At 40.3% G+C, this 17,146-nt stretch overlaps 1 pseudogene; it reads left to right on the top strand.

Annotated features, from left to right (window-relative positions):
* The first annotated feature begins 12,176 nt into the window (after positions 1-12,176).
* Positions 12,177-12,273, top strand: LOC148121131 (Nuclear RNase P; annotated as a pseudogene).
* The last annotated feature ends 4,873 nt before the right edge of the window (positions 12,274-17,146 follow it).

The raw sequence follows: 17,146 nt of genomic DNA, 5'->3' as shown, positions 1-17,146 counted from the left end.
CAGCCTTGGTGATATGAAAGCCCATATTTTCAAGCTCAACATCCAAGCAGCCAATTTTGACAGAAAATCAGGCATCTTGTTCTGGGTCTGGATAGAACCTTGATAGTGACAACCTCAGACCCAGAAGATGTAACTCTAAATTTAGGCAATGGACAGGAAGAACACATTTTAAAAAGTTGAATAGAATTACCTTGCATGGGTAGAAAATACTACATGGATTATTAAATTAAATTTGAAATGCATTAGGCCCTCCCTATTAGACAGCGAGGCCTCAGAAATCTCAATAACAACACAAGAAATTGTCAATTCCTTTCAGTTATCCCCCAAAACTACATAGTAAGACTCTGTTGTTGAAGATACCTTATCCTTTGACTATAAAACGTAGAAAAATCTCAAACTTACCCTGCTGGCTAGCATCCATAGAGCTCAAAGCAGTGTGGTAGGATGGAAAAGATGTTAGTGGGCTTACTCACCACTGGCCTCTGTATGGCACAATACAGACTTGACAGACAAGATTTGCTATTGTTTTTACGTTGACTTAGTGACTGACTGAATCTACCGATATTTTAACTACCATCTGTGGCCCCACAGTCCCACCACTCAGGCCATGGACAGACAGGACTTCTCGTCTATCCAGCCAGGCCCAGCTCTGCTGCTGCCACTAAATGTAGTTTTTAATTCAGTCTCTATTGTTCTGTCTACCCATAAAGACTCAGAGGTCAAACTTTTGGATGAAAACTTGCTAGCTCAGAGAGGCCAATAAGCAATCAGCTGACCTTTCTTTTTAGCGAGAGATGTAGCAAGAGAGTGTCTAGCCTGCTGCCCCAAATCAAAAGCACCATAAAACTCTAAGTCCTACATCCTGTGCATTTCTCTGTCTGTCTTTCTGGCTTCTCAGTATGCTATGGCTAATTCCTTTCAACCAGTTTCTGGTCTAATCCCTGATACAAGATTGGATTTAGTAACATAGTCTCAGATTTCCCAATGTAATAAAATATCCCACAACAATTTGCCTGACTGTTGTCAGCTAGCTAACTGTTCTCTGATTGGATTTGAAGCCCGCTTCACAGGAGGAAATTTCATGACTGGTACTATAATCTTGGATAAAAGCCCAAGGCTAGGAATTTCACAGCCTTGACCCTAGGGGAGAACTTCTTATTGTTATTTGCTACGTGGCTATGTTGCCCTTTAAATATTTAAGTTTATATCCATAGTCTGACGCTGCTCTCAACTTGGTCAGAGAAGCTTTGTTTCCCAGTGGGTAACAGTCTACTTAAAGATACATAACTGGTTAAAATACTAAGAGTAAGAAACTGTGTCTTCTGCCCTAAGTGGGACATTTCTGCCACTCTGGACCCTTTTCCAGCAAGGCTCAGAGAGGAGTAGACAAGGAGGCAGAACTATTGTCAGATGTAAAAGATAGAAGGACTGCTGTGGAATGCTTCCTCTGGATATGGCATGGACAGTGTACTCGCGAATCACACAAGCTGGGGTTACTTATACAAACCTGCACAAGATAAAGCCAGAGAAAATCCCTGCATAGATGGGGAAGATGCTTTCTAGGCTCCAGTCATTACTGAGGAGCCAACCACTGCCAATAACTTCTGGGAGGATAAGTCATTCTTTTACAGGATATAGATAGGTAGGATTCTTATGCATCAATGGAAGGCCAATACCCATGCACATATTGACAACACTAAATGGACTTAGGAAGATATAAAGTTGGGAGGTTGAATATATTGGGAATGATATAGGGAGAACCAGGAGGGGAAATGGCAGGTAGTTACGGTCATAGTTTATTATATATGTGTATGAAATTTCCAAAAATAAAGAAAAACTATCAATAATAAAGACATATCCCGAAGCTCACCTCTCCAAAGGAAAACTGCACAACCTGACCATGTCTAACCCACCTTTGTAAATAAGCTGTACACAACTAAAGAGGTCTATGTTTGGAGGCAGTGAGCAGTTGCCTGAATTCTGTATATTTTCAGAGAAGATAAACACACAAACTTCGGTCTGAAGGTAGATGGCTGTAAAGGAGAATCAACAGATATGAACCGTGTGCAGAATCCAATGAAGGAGCCACGGTAGTCGTTGTGAAACTCCAAAATCAGAGAGGCTGAGTAGCAGGCCTGACTCGAGAACATGTGTGATCCAGCAGCGCTCTGCTTGTCATTCCCACCGCCCGCACTCTCCCTGATGCCGTAGTTGAGAGATAAGGGCACGGTCTGTAATAACTCGGAGAGGAATAGCTGAGAACAGCTGTTATTATTGTCTCACAAAAGGAAGCCACTCTCAGAATAGCAGCATTGAGTACAGACTAATGATTAGAAAAATGTGCAGGACTTTCCAGGGACTTCGCAAGGGTATGATATGTTTACTTTGAATGAATCAATAATCATAATGAGGCCAAAGAGTCTTCATTGTGCCCAGCATTAAAGGTCACACTCCAGCAATTACAGAAATACAGCTTGTTTTCCTGGTTGTTATGAGGAACCCTGATGAGATGAGAAAATTATAGTGGACACTTCCAAAACTATGAATTCCATTAAGGAGCCAGAGTGAGAAAAGGCAGATTTGTCTTTCTTTGCTCTGACAAGTGTTACTCAAACCAATTATAACATGAATACACAAGAAAGCATGTCTCAAAGATATACTCCTCTGTCATCATTGTTAGCCCTTCAATACTATTTTGTCACTTTGGTTAGGAAAAGAAGGCAGGTAAGATCTAATAAGATCTGATCTTCCTATGACCTAAGGTTAAATCTCTTAAGACATTAATGGAAGGAATATAGCATAGATTCATAAAAGAACTCTTTGTACTCTGGCAATTCTCTAGCTCTAATACAGCCTTCCCAGACACCTAGTCAATAATTTATTTCCTTAGTCAGTCTGAGCACCTTGGACCATGCTTAGTCTGTAACAAGTGTTCAGCAAATGTCTATCAAATATGGATGAGTAATGACAAAGTAGACCAAATGAAACCTGGTTTATCATTGTACAGGGATATGGGAAGCACCATTCATAGTATAATCCTCTCTTGCTTTTCAGGAAGCTATAAAGCAACATGAAATAACAACCATGTATGAAAAAGATTTAGAGTAGAGATGCAAAATTTAAATAGTACAATAAGAACTCCTTTCTGCCAACATTGTGTAATGTCGAGATTTTCACAATGTTTTAAATCTATTAATAAAAATGTCTTCTCCTATGTAGCACTTTTAACTTCAATCATTGATAGTTTTGTAGAAGAGCAATTTTAAGAGTCATATTTATTCAGCAAGTATTTATCAAATACCTGGAAGGTCCAAATTACTTTTGTGAAGCCTCAGGAGACAAACATAGATCTAAGACGCAGGTATTCTTAAACTCAAAGAGACTTTATTGAGGCAATGAATGTGAAAGAAACAGCCAAAGCCATCATCCTAAGTAGCTCAAGAAGAGTGCTTTAATCATGGAAACCAAATACCTAGGACAGTTCCTGAGTATCGTTTTGGCTTTAGCATCTTTAAGTGCTTTCCAAACCCTTAGCTACTGCCAAGCACAGGAAACTAGAAATACAGAAGACTCTTTGTTTCAAAGATCCTAGAATGGAAACTGCTTGGTGTTACAGGACTACTGGGGTCCTCCCATGCTCCTTCCATGTGACAGTAAACTGTTCACAATTAAACTGTTTTGAACTGACTGCACTCAATGACACCACTGTCCTTTTCCAGAACTCCAATTGTCCACTCAACATGAAAACTCGCCTCTTCCTACAGGTTATGTGAATTAAACAGTATGCAGAATGTTTTAGCTGCAGGAAAACGTAGACTGAAAACATTAAATTCTACAAATAAGAGCCTAAAATACAAAGAAACGAAGTAACTCATAGGCAGAGGACGTTAAAACTCTGTTTTCTTTCTTAATTTGTGTTCATTCCACCCATTATACTGCTAATTATTATGTTGCTCAAATTCATTTTGTCTTCAAAAATATTGTCTATTTTGTTTTGATAGCCTTTGATTTTTTAACACTATTTTAGAATTTATGCAGTCATTTCTAGGGCAGAAAGGCTTGAATATACAATTCTGAAAGTAAGAAAAAGATAAAACTTGCAAAGAAAATTAACTACTGTTGATTTGTATTTCACATGTATGCACATGTAGCTTTCATGTCAGAGTTGCAGTTTTGCTTGTGTGTTTGCATGCTTTTTGTTTTGTTTCTCAGGTATATCACAGGGTCTCATGTAACCCAGGCTAGCCTCTGTCTTCAGCCTCATTATTGAGATGGGAATGACTTTGAAACCCTAATCATCCTGCTTCTACTTCCCAAATTCTGGGGTTACAGAACTGGGGATTATAAAAGTCAGTCTCAGAGAGTGATGTGGATGAATCCAGTTCATGCTAACAAGTACTCTACTATTTGCCCAGCTCTGAAGTTGAAGTCTTACCATACCTTAGGTTTCAAGGGTTGAAACCCATAGAGTGATAGGGACTTACTCTCCCTTCTTTGTTAATACCAATTCAGGGAGCTTCAGCTGCATATCTTGTTTAGGGAATACCCCTAAACTTCAGATTTAATTTCTAAACAAGAACAGGCGCAGTATCCAGTATACCAGCATATGGTTTATGACTCTCATGGCATCCCACTACTTGCTTTTCATAGCTTACTGCTGTGGTGATCTCTCACATTTATTGTGAATTTGTTTCTTAATGTTTTTATACTTGGTACTCTGTAAATTCTAAGGAAACAGAAATTAACCAACTATGTACCAATGTATATTTTATCCTGGCACCTCTTGACTGTTCAGCAACTACTTTTAGATGAACAAGTGAATAATTATTGGCAACTCTATTGAATTCAGAGATTAACGGATAGTCCTAGATTTTTTGTAAGTGTATCTGAACTAAGCAAAGTGTCACCTCTCTTCTCCCGAGGTGGCCTACAACACTTAAATTTTTCAACCTGGGGAACAGACCTCAACAGAGAACTCTCAACGGATGCATCTAAAATGGCCCAATAAAAAAAAGAAAAGAAAAGAAAAGAAAAAAGAAGAAAAAAAGTTGTCCAGCCCATGGTGTCTCTCATTTCTTTATCCTACTTAACTTTCCACAAGGGCTCTTGCTTGGAATTATTATTCTTTACTGCAGAAATAACAATATATTATTCTACCACATCCAACATTTCTCTTCTGAATTCATGACATAGGCTCCTTTCTAACAGATATGGAAAAACCATAACCAAACAGACAAACCTGGTTTCTCCAGTGACTAACTAAGGCTTCAGGAGATCATAATGTAAATGGCTTCAATGGCATCGTGCTTAGCTTTACCGACACTCTTGATGTTAAAGTGTCCTTGTCACCACTTTCCACCATTTCCCACACACATACTGTTTTGACTCTGAAATATTTTCCCTATTATAACTTGTTAATCTTACTTTTTTTTCATAGCTGGTTAAAATGCTACGTCCTCTAGATTTCCTTTTGTGAATGTTACTCTGTACCCTGGACTCCAACCCAATGTGTTTCCACATATTCTTGCTTCTCTTACCACAGGTAACATTATATGAAAATTATTATGTATATACATGTCTTTCTATATCAATCAGGTAAAATTAGCTATGAAAATGAACAAAATATTTCACATTTTAATCCAAAAATTTTGATTTATTATGCATATAACAGTCTTGTTGAAGAAAAACTTAGGTCTGGGACAAAATTAACACAGGCTATTTATTTATAAACTTGGGTAGGAGAACCCATCTGTCACCATCTTAATTTTGGCTGAGAATCAAAAGTATAAGTAAAGAAATAATTTGAATAGTAAAAGCTAGAAAGAAACACAAGCAGTTTCTTATTGAAAATATTTTATCAAAATGATATTTTGAAAGTAAGGTAGACTTTCTCATTGATCTCCAGAAACATCAGTTGTCTTTCTTCAGCTACAAAAATTAAGCAAGAGGTTTGGGAGATTTCAAAAGACAAATATTCTTGAATATTGGACCAGGAGTGGATGAGATTTTGTTTTATATGTATTTGATTTGTTGTTTGGTTAATTGGTTTAGTTTTTGTTATTTGTTTTAGCTGTTGTGCTGTGAGAGTTTTGTTTTGAAAGGTTTTGTTTTAAGCTTTGTGTGTGTGTGTGTGTGTGTGTGTGTGTGTGTGTGTACACATGCACATCCGTGATTATGTATATGGCTATGACCATTTTGTGTTACAAACAGAAATACACAGCACAGTATACTATTCTTGATCAATAGTCACATTGGTTCTTAGAGATATTGTTGACATAACAGGAAGTTTCTCAGTTACAGAACTGTGACATGGTGGCTCTCTTCCCATACTCATTCTTATGACCGTACAGATAAGGAAAGAAAGGGCATTACAATTCCTCTTACAAACACCAAAGAAATGTTAGTGAACATCACTTCTGTGGGCAATCTGAAAAAACTGAGGTTCATGGACATACTAGTTATAAAGAGCCCTAAGAAACACACCTCAAGCCAGGTAGTAGTGGCATACGCCTTTAATCCCAGCACTCAGGAGGCAGAGGCAGGTGGATCACTTTGAGTTTGAGGCTGGTCTGGTATACGAGCAAGCTCCAGGACAGGTTCCAAAGCTACACAGAGAAACCCTGTTTTGAATCTCCCCGCCCCCGCAAACATACACACACACACACACACACACACACACACACACACACACACACACCACACTTCAAAAGGGGCAAACACCTTTCTGTGACATAGTAGTATCAAATCAATTAGCAGTGAACATTTCATGGCTGCTATTTCTGCCACTTGTCACCACTAGACTCTGAGTTTTGTAAAAGGAGACACTTTTTTTGTTCCTTTCCTAGCAAAGGGACAGTGACACATATTACAGCTATTCAGAAATAACTGAATGATAAACTCAAGTAACGTTAACTGGATCTGTAATCTCAAAACTCAAAAAATCATTAAATTTAATTCTAATCATGAATATAATGAAAGTTTATAAGAAAATAATGTCATGCCATATGTGGATATAAGGCAGTACTATGCCGCTATTATTGAATATCCCACATCTATGAAAACAGAAAGTAAGGCTAACCAAAAACAGCACGGGATGTTCATATCAAACAAGCCCATAGCTATACTTTAGATAGTAAAAACTCAATAGTCAAAAAATTGGAGAGAATGTTAAATAATGCACTTACTAGGGTGACCACCCTGAGATGGTAACTCGTGAAAGTTACAGATTTTCTCTTGATGATGAAGTGCAAGTGTATTTTTATTTTGAATTCTGAGATAATTTTTGAGGCATCAAGATCAGTCTTAATCATTTTTATTTGTCACTTGAAGGTACACTGTTTCTAAAATAAAATTGTCAAAAATAGAGCATGCAATAAATATCATCACATCACCTAGTGAAAAATATAATAAACAACATTCCAATTAGTTTTTTTTGAGGTATTCAGGAATGAATTATCCTCTGCTTTCAGATTTTCATGAATAATTCAAATTTCACTGTCAGTCGACCTAATTAGTAATTATCCAAACTATTTCTAAATTATCTGGTTTGAAGCTGCCTGCATCACAACTAGATTTATTCCTGATATAATTATTAACCCCATCTCTGTTGGTCTTGTCGCTCTTGTTCCTCCTGTTTCTGGGAATGAAAGAGGAATCTCTAAATGCTAACACCAGTGGATTCAGCTTAATAATGTCCCATCATCCATCAGCCCCTAAGACCTGACAGCATGTTTTACACAAGGAGTTATTTTGAACGCTTATAAATACATGTCACACATTTGACAAACTTAATGAAGAACCAAAGCTACAGAGATCTTACCTTGAAGGCAGAGCTCATACTCCAGAGCCAGCTCAACTGGAGAGTGGTTAGCAAAGGACTTAGTCAAAACTTACTCAGAAGCATTGTGGAACAAAAGGGAAAGTTAAACTTACTAATGGATCACAGTATTGTATTTTGTCATAATTTATGTCATTCTGCGTACTTCCTAACAGCACAATTCATATTTACAAGTAACATTTTCTTCCCCATGCCCCAAGAAACGTACAAAATAAATTGGAATGTTTCTACTCTCCCCCCACAAAAAAAACATAAAACATAAAAATTTCTACCAAGTTTTGAATTTAAGTAAAGCAATAATTATGGTATAAGACACACTTCATAGATGGTTCTAAGTGAATGGCAAACTCCGTGACCAAAATTAAATCATCTACAGTCTCTGATTTCATTCTATTTGTTCCCAAAAGGGGGCTGGGCTGAACTGATGTCACCTTTCTCTTCTTCGCTGCTAGTGTCTTTACTTACTAGACAACTTAGGGATTTATAATGTTCTGTGCAACTTTTCTAGAACTGTCAGAAACCCTTATTTTTTAACCCCAGAATCAAATAAAATGTTATTTCATGGTTGTTGTTTCCCCACATTGGTAACTTAGTCTGTTACTGTCATCAATAGCGTCTGTGATTTCCATACCCATTCAAACAGATTTAAATCCTTTCTCCCTCTTTCCATCCCAGATCTTACCGACCACTGAGAAGAATAAAAAGTGTGACAGGTTCTGGTCATTTCTTGAGTCCCAGGCTTACCATGTTCCCCTCGCAGTGGGTTTTTTTTTAGTTTTGTTCTTTCTCCTGGATGTATTTTTAGAAACTTTTCTTATTTCGTTTCAGTCCCCTGGCTACATTATTTCATTTTGCTTTCCTGCCTCTCTTATTGTGTGCCTGCGTTCCTTGATGGCTGGCTTATATCTATTCCTTTCAATCTCCCCTCTTTTCCATTTCCTATACAATTCTATTTTGTACTTCAGCACTTAGAGAACCCGCCCTCATCCACAGATTTTTTTAATCTTCTCTGTATTTTTAACCTGTATTGGAATTGCTGCTGAGCGTCCCATGCTGAGCTCATCCTAAAACTCATTTCTTCCCCTTTTGACAAGCCCCCAGCAGCTGGCCACTGACTTCATTTCAAGTGATTATTTTGCTCAATATACTAATAACTCTTCCAGTTTAGCATGATGCCCTGCATCAGCGATGTTGAAGAGGGTTTTAAATGCCATAAGAGACATACTGGAAAAAAGATGGAACGTTTTAAAAACAATTCTATGATGTCCAATGAATAAGAGTGCATGTGATAGTACTGTTTACATCTTCTAAGCTCCTGAGATAGTCTCCACCTCCTTGTTTTGTTCTTTAAAAAATAATAATGTGGCGTGGCCCCCCTCCAAAGCGGCCTGCGAGCCAGGCAGAGGCTGCCACCAGAGCGGTGCAGGTTCCCTGCAGCGAGCGGCAGAGGGCTCATCCTGGACAGGCTGGTCCTGCCATGCGACTGGGAGAGACCAGGCGGGCGGGTGAGCAGACTTGGCAGATAAAAGGCTTACAGGGCATAGTAAATAGACATAAGCCTAAACATAAAGATGAACATTTATTACTTAAAGAAGAGGGAGAGAAAGAAAGGCAGAAATAGAAAAAAGGGGGGGGAACACGTGTGCACATGCCAAGAGAGGGAACAGAAGGAAGGTTAAGATGGCGAGGAGGGGTCAGAAGTGGCTGGGAGTGGGCGTGGCTTGCCCCTTAAAGGGACCAGATCAAAAGAATAACACTTTGAGCCACATAGACATGACTTAAGGCTGGGATCCCCATACAGGCTTTGGTTTTGAGCATTCATTACTCAGATAACAGCACTATCTTGTTAGACTATGAGATTTGGGACTTGGAGTCTAGCTGACAGACTGTGGGCATTCGAGGTGAGCATTTTAAGCTTGCCCTCACCCTCAATTCCAGCACTATTCTCTTATTCCCAGCAAAGTTTAAAGTGGCCCTCAAGTACCACCTACCATGGATCTGACACACCATGTCTTTTTGCCATAATACACTGAAGTCCTAGGAAGGACAATGTTAAATAAAGCTGACTTTAAGACGTGTGGGTCAGGCATTGTATCTCAATGAGGAAAGTAACTGACCAAGAGTTATTCTGGTCAGCAGATGATTCTGATCCCTCCAGTTCAGAACTAGATACTACTGCCAAGACCAATTTCAGGCAACTTAACTTGGATCTACTACATCTCACTCCTCCAGGCACTCAAGGGCATTAAAACTTTTTGTTTATAAAACTTCTCCAACAAAATTTTAAATTAATCCCTCACACTATTTTTCCAAAGATAAGAGCAGAGGACCCAGCCTGTTTGGTGTTTAAGGGATTGATACACAAGCATGGAGGAACTGAGTTTGACCCTCAGAACTAGAGGGAAAACCAACATTGGGAAGCAGTGTTGGCAAGGTGGAGGCAGGGAGAACTCTGAGGCTTGCTGGCCAGCCAGTGAAACCAAACCAGCAAGCTCTAGGTTCAGGGAAAGACGAAGTCAAAAAAAGAGAATGGTGGGAAGCAATTAAGGACCTAGCATCAATGTCACCCTGGTCTCTGCAAATATAGGCAGACACATGTGCATGCATGTGATCCAACACAAACACAAAATGTGTAAACACAGCTATAAATCTCCAGAAAATGAGGCAATATTAACAATTTAACCATGAAAAACAATAAAAGTTAAAAGGAAAGCAGAAAGATTTCAAGCACTAGAGAAAAGAGGAATTCGATGTGTGATTGTGTCTCCTAGGAAGGTCAGAAGCTTCCTCCATAGTCTTGCTGAAAGGATTGTCTAAGCATGAGCAGAGCAAGGACAAGGCAAAAGCCATTGGGGAAAGCCCAAGAGCCCTCAACCCTACACAAAGAGTTGCAGGCGACTAAGGATTGCTGAGAGCTGAAGAAAGAGTCTTCCCCAGGAAGGAGCACTCCAATTCATTAGACATTATCACATGATCAGACTTGAAAACATGCATACATGTAACATTATTCAGACTGAGCAGGCTATATATTATGTATTTAAGTATCAGGGGTGTGGGAGGTTTATGTGTAACAGTTAATGAACAAAGAGGCTATAAATTTAAAAGAGCTCAAGGAGGGGTATATGCGAGGGCTGGGTGGAAGGAAAGGCAAGGGAGAAATTATGTAATTATACTGTAATCACAAAAAATACTAAAAGCAGGTTACTCTCAGTTATCAGAAAAAAATAAAATTCTCAGCAAAATGTTGGGAGCCACCTGGAGGCACAGGTGGTCCTGCAGTTTGGAGGTAGCCACGTGGGGCTGAGCACCCTTGCCTGCACCCTTGCTTGCACATGCTCAGAACAGCAGTATGGCATTAACCAATCAGGACAGCGTTCAAGCCTCTTCACCTTTTAAAAGCAGCTGCCTCGGGGCCCAACCCTCTCTCTCTAAGCTTTCTCTCGTCCCTGCTCTATCTTCCCTTCCCCCAATTTTCCTCAAGGGAATGCTCCAAATAAAGATGTGACCAGAGAAGGAATTCTCGTTTTTGGTGGCGTTCATTCCTGCTGGACAGGATGCCCCCCGCAACTGGTGCTCGAAACCCCGGGATGCTGAGGGACCCTGACAACTACACCGGGGGACCCTGAGAAGGAAGTGCCCAGCAACGTGCTGAAAGCCCGGGAGAAAAAGCTGAAATCAGACACCAGGACACAGAGAGCCGTGAATTTCAGAACTCTGAGAACGTGGAGCGGTGAGTGACGTCAGTTGAATTCCTCCAGAAAGGGGAGGAAAAAGAATTTCAAAGTATAGGCCTAAAAAGAAAAGAAAATACAAAAAAAAATCAAAGTTAAGGTATCTGAAAGAAGGTACAGAAAGCAACGGGGAAGAAAAATCCCTTAAGTTCAGTGCAGGAGGAATGTAAATAAAAACAGCAGCAAAAAAGGTGAGGTAACTAAGGCGGGACTATGAGGACGATGGGGTACGGGAGACCGCGGCTTCCGCTCCCTCTCCGTCCACCTGCGTACTCGCTGATAAGAGACTCGGGGCAACAGTCTCGTAGGGAGGCGAGTTTGATCGTGTTCTAAGACTGCCTTCCCTATTCTTAAAGAGCCACAGAGCTTTTGGAGGTGATTTTCGCCTAATTTTGTTAAGAGAGCTCAGTCTCTGGCTCTCACGTACAGAAAACTTTAACTTTGTTTGAGGAAGTAGCCAGCGGTGGTGGCGCACGCCTTTAATCCCAGCACTCGGGAGGCAGAGGCGGCAGCTGCGTGGTGAGCTGCAGCACCGCTAAAGACCTAAAGACGGAGAGGGGCCAAACTCTGAACTGTGTTTCCATAGCAACATGGGCGGGTGGAGATGAGTTCCCAGAGAACGGGGCTCCGCGCGCGGGCAGACCGGGCAGGAGAAGCCCCCCCACGGGTGGGCGGATGCCCCCCTTGCCGGAGCTTGGCAGTTACGGGATAAACGGCGAGCCCGCGCACAGCCCGGGGCGGAGCCATGCCTTTGGGCCATGCAGAGTGCGCCACAATGGGCCTCAGAGGCGGGGCAACCGTCGCTGTCTGCTGCTGCCGCCGCCCGCTCACAGCCAAGGCCGCCAAGAATTTAGTCAGATAAAAACATTTGTCGCCAAAAATTCAGTCAGATAAAAACATTTATCCCCCAAACAACGTCCCTTTGTCAGCAGGAAGTAGTCATATTGATGGTCTACGCCCACTCTCCCTCAAAGAATTGGTCCTAATTATCATAATAAAGGCGCGTCAACCTGGTTACCATTACCTATTGCCTCTGACAACGGGTGGAATAAAACAATGCTACCTAGAGGTTTTTTTTCATCTGAATAGGGGAGCTGGAGAGATGACTCAGAGGTTAAGAGCACTGCCTGCTCTTCCAAAGGTCATGAGTTCAATTCCCAGTGACAACTGTTTTGGTTATTAGACAATAGAGGGGGATTACCAATGACAGCTTCCCCCAGAGAAAGGATTTCTCTTGCATTCTTTACATTTAATTTTTAATTCAAAATTTTGCTGGTACAGGCAAACAAGATTTGCTTTTTGAAGCAGAGACCTGCAGATCTCTAAGTTCAAAACCAGCCTACTTCCAGTACTGATTGTGCTGAATTTTTACACTGAGAGTTTTTAGTACTCTTAAATGTTAATTTGGGAGGAGAGTTTTGTTTATGTTATTCTAGGAATGCTGACATACATCTGGATGCCAGCAAGACTGACAAGAGAAATAAAGAAAAGAAGATGACCCAGTGGATGCTGAGTGTCCTGCTGTGGAAGATTCGTGCAGAGACAGCAGTGATGACCTTCTGAGCGGTGCCAAGAGCAGCTGTTTCACATCATCGACTTGAGCAACACCCTGTGCAACCTCTTATCTCTTAATAATTTTCTGACTGACTCTACTTTGCCTTTTCCTTCCTTAGGAATGGGTGGGAGCAGAGATATTCTTGGCATGCTGCGTCTAGGTGGAAGTGCTGTATGTCTTTGATTGGTGTGCTACCTGCTAGCCAAAGTGAGGTGGGGACCAGATTGAAGAATAGTTTTGCCTTATTGCTCTTATTAACAAGAGAAGAGGGAGATGTTGGGAGCCACCTGGAGGCACAGGTGGTCCTGCAGTTTGGAGGTAGCCACGTGGGGCTGAGCACCCTTGCCTGCACCCTTGCTTGCACATGCTCAGAACAGCAGTATGGCATTAACCAATCAGGACAGCGTTCAAGCCTCTTCACCTTTTAAAAGCAGCTGCCTCGGGGCCCAACCCTCTCTCTCTAAGCTTTCTCTCGTCCCTGCTCTATCTTCCCTTCCCCCAATTTTCCTCAAGGGAATGCTCCAAATAAAGATGTGACCAGAGAAGGAATTCTCGTTTTTGGTGGCGTTCATTCCTGCTGGACAGGATGCGCCCCTCAGCAAAAGACTTCTTTTCTTTTTAAAACAATCTTATTTTACAATCCTGCTCTCTCACCTTCCCAACCTTCTGCTCCCCCACCCTCCCCTGCCATCTTCTTCTTACCCCACCCCCCATCTACTACTCAGAGAGGTTGAGGCCTCCCATGGGAAGTCAACAAAGTCTGTCACATATTTGAGGTAGGACCAAGGCCCTCCTGCCTGTTTCTTGGCTGAGCAAGGTATCCCTCCATAGGGAATGAGTTCCAAAGAGCCAGTTTATGCACTGGAGATAAATACTGGTTCCATTGTTAGTGGCCCACAAAAGCCATACCACTGTCACCCACATTCAGAGGCCTAGTTTGATCCTATGTAGTTTCCCCAGCTGTCATTCCAGAGTCAGTGAGCTCCCACCAGCTCAGGTCGGCTGTTTCTGTGGGTTTCCCATCATGGTCTTGGCCCCTTTACTTGCAAAGTCTCTCCACCCTCTCTATGGCTGGACTTCAGGAGTTCAGCCCAGTGTTTAGCTATGGGTCTCTGCATCTGCTTCCATCAGTTACTGAATGAAGGTTTTATGATGACAATTGAAGTAGTCATCAATCTGATTGCAGGGATAGGGAATTTTAAGTACCCTCTCCACTATGGCTTAGATTCTTAGAAACTTTTTTAAACCTTACAAACATTTCTGAGTAAAATTCTACCAAATACCTGTGATTGGAAATTTAAACAATGACCACGCTTATAGAGGCCTAGGAAATTTGGGGAACCAAAATTTACCTTAGGAGCTAGGCCTGTTGCAAACCCAGATACTGAATTATATTATTCCTCTTAACCATTACAAAAACTTAAGGAAATTAAGCTGTAAATTCAGTTCCCTAAGCACCAACAGAAATGTTGAAACACAGAGAACAGATTGTAGCTGCAGATTTCCTGTGAGTCATTGGGCATCACACTTAGAAGAGGGACAAGCACTGTTTAGGCAACTTCATTTTACTGGCACGGATTAGAGTTAAATATTAGCTGCAGGCCTTCTATTTAGATCGCCTACATCTATTTGAAGGAGCTGGTACTTTAAGCTCTTTCTTTCAGCTAGCAAGTGTTATGCCCAGATCCGCTAAGTCCCCCAAAACCAACAAGGAGACCAAGTCCAGCATGTAAAAGCAAAGAGCCTTTATTTTACACAAGTTTGCAAACTCCGTCTCTCCACATGTCCAAAGTATTGAAATAATCGGAGAGCCTTGAGTTCAGTTAGAGTTGGGTTTTTATAGTAGTAAAGGGTGAGGGATTTATAAGGTTCAGGACCACTGATTGGCTAACATTTGTCTAGGGGTATACTGCTGAGTGTGTGTTGGAGGGTGATCCTACCTATAAGGATTGGAACGTTAGGCATTTCCTTTGATGGTCAGTTCCTGCATGGTGCTCGGGTAATCTCAGTTTGTGGCCCTTCCTGCAACCACGTGTTGCTTCAGGGTAAACTACTGAGACTCAGGCCTCCATTAAACTTATCGATGGCTGAGTCCTACTCTGGCAGGTGATGATGGTTGGAAGTTAAGAACTTCCTTTGTGCGATCTGTTTCTATTTAGCTTGTCATGGCTGGCTCCTACTGCAAGTCCAATACTTCTACTTCTGATCTGCCTAAAGCAGCAGAAGTGCCATGGTGGATGACAGATCTAGCCAATGACTCCCAATAACCATTTTATTTTCTGTATTTTTATATATTTTTATTTTATTTTGCTTTATTTTTGCCTTTTGTTTTTGTTGTTTGGCTTTTGCTTTGGCTTTTGTTTGAAACAAAGTCTGGTCATATAGTCAAGGCTGACCTTCAGTTTTCTAGATAGCATAAACTGGCTTCAGATGTATAATTCCCATGCCTCAGATTTCCAAGTGCTGAAATTATAGATGTGTACCATCACACCCTGCTTCTGAATAGTTGTCTTCAACAACAACAACAAAATCATTGAATTATTAGGCATACAGTCTACAATATGAAGATTTAGCTGTCATAGGTCCTTCCTTTGGTGATTTTTTAAGTCAATAACAAAATGTCTTTTTCACAAGATTTCCCATAAACTTCTAAATCTGTGTGTGTGTTCCTTATATCTTTTTATACAAACAACCAGAAGCTTCTGAATAGATGAAATGCAAATGATGAGCCGTATTCAAGCTGTCTCTCTTAGTAGGTAGAAAAAATAAAAAATGAAAAAACTTCCAGCTTACAGAACAGGTTGGATAGCTGTGGAAGCATCACCCTCCCCTCTACAGACCTCAGGACAAAGCAGAGCATTCTTCAGACATTTGTAAACAAATGACTTTTAAATCTGGTCATGAATGAAAGAGAAGGAAAACTTTTTGTGCCATGAAGAAAGGGTAAGAGTAAAATACCATCAACATTAAATGGATTTTTTTCTTTTTTATGGATTTTACATTTTAAACACATATGTCATGACATTTTAATGTAGCAGTTCTGAAATGGAGAAAAAGCACATTGATTTTGTGCCCCAGAAAAAAATAAACAATGGCACTTTCCAAAAGGTTTTAGCCAGAGATTTCCTTGAACAATATAAAAAACATTTATCCCCACACTGAGAAATGTTGGTAATGACTGTAAAGCTCTGACCACTCTTCATCTAAATATTCTATTTGCTCCTATGCGTTAGGTCACTATGATGCCATAGCTATAATGCCATGGACTGATGAAAAGTTACCGTGAGTCAAACTGACATTTAAGATAGCTATATCAACTCAGAAATAAAGAACATCAATATAGAATCAATAAATCCTTCCTGCATTTAACTAGAAAAGTTAGTAATTTTAAAATAGAATTTTACTGAACTCAAAACAATTAGTAAGATGTATATCAGGGTAACATACATATTTTTCTCCTTGGTGTTTTTCTGTTTTCACATTTGATTTTCCTAGCTGCTCTAAAGAGAAAAGAAGGAAATACTTTTACTAGAAAACATTTTGGGGGACCAATAGTCCTCTTCCGGCACAGGTACAAACCAGTGAAACAAAAGCCTCAGGAATTAGTTTTAGTTATATACAGACTCTTGATTACATGTATGGTATCTGAGGTTTATGAACATGGAGAAAATAAAATGATAATTAAGTACATTTTTAATGGAAACTACTCTACAGCTCAAGTAAAAGATATGCACTTAGATTGCATTAAGTTAATTTATTAGATTTATGATGTAATGGTCAGTAAGATGAATCAATCAGTAAAGGCATTTCGTGCCAAGCCTTAATTCCCAGTACTCGCATGGTGAGAGGAAAAAACCAACTCCTGCAAGTTGTCCTTTGACCACATTATATGTGTACTATTGTACAAATATCCACACACAAAATACATAATAAAAATTTTTAAAGATTGCATAATGAAAGACTGTTTAGACAAAATTATGGTACACTAATAGCATTTTGATAATTTATACTGCAGATTACCCT

The sequence above is a fragment of the Myodes glareolus genome, chromosome 8 (assembly GCF_982192425.1).
Source record: "Myodes glareolus chromosome 8, mMyoGla1.1, whole genome shotgun sequence".
In the NCBI taxonomy this organism is placed as follows: domain Eukaryota; kingdom Metazoa; phylum Chordata; class Mammalia; order Rodentia; family Cricetidae; genus Myodes; species Myodes glareolus.
Note: the sequence above shows the minus strand (reverse complement) of the source record. Positions and strands in the feature narration are given on the sequence as shown.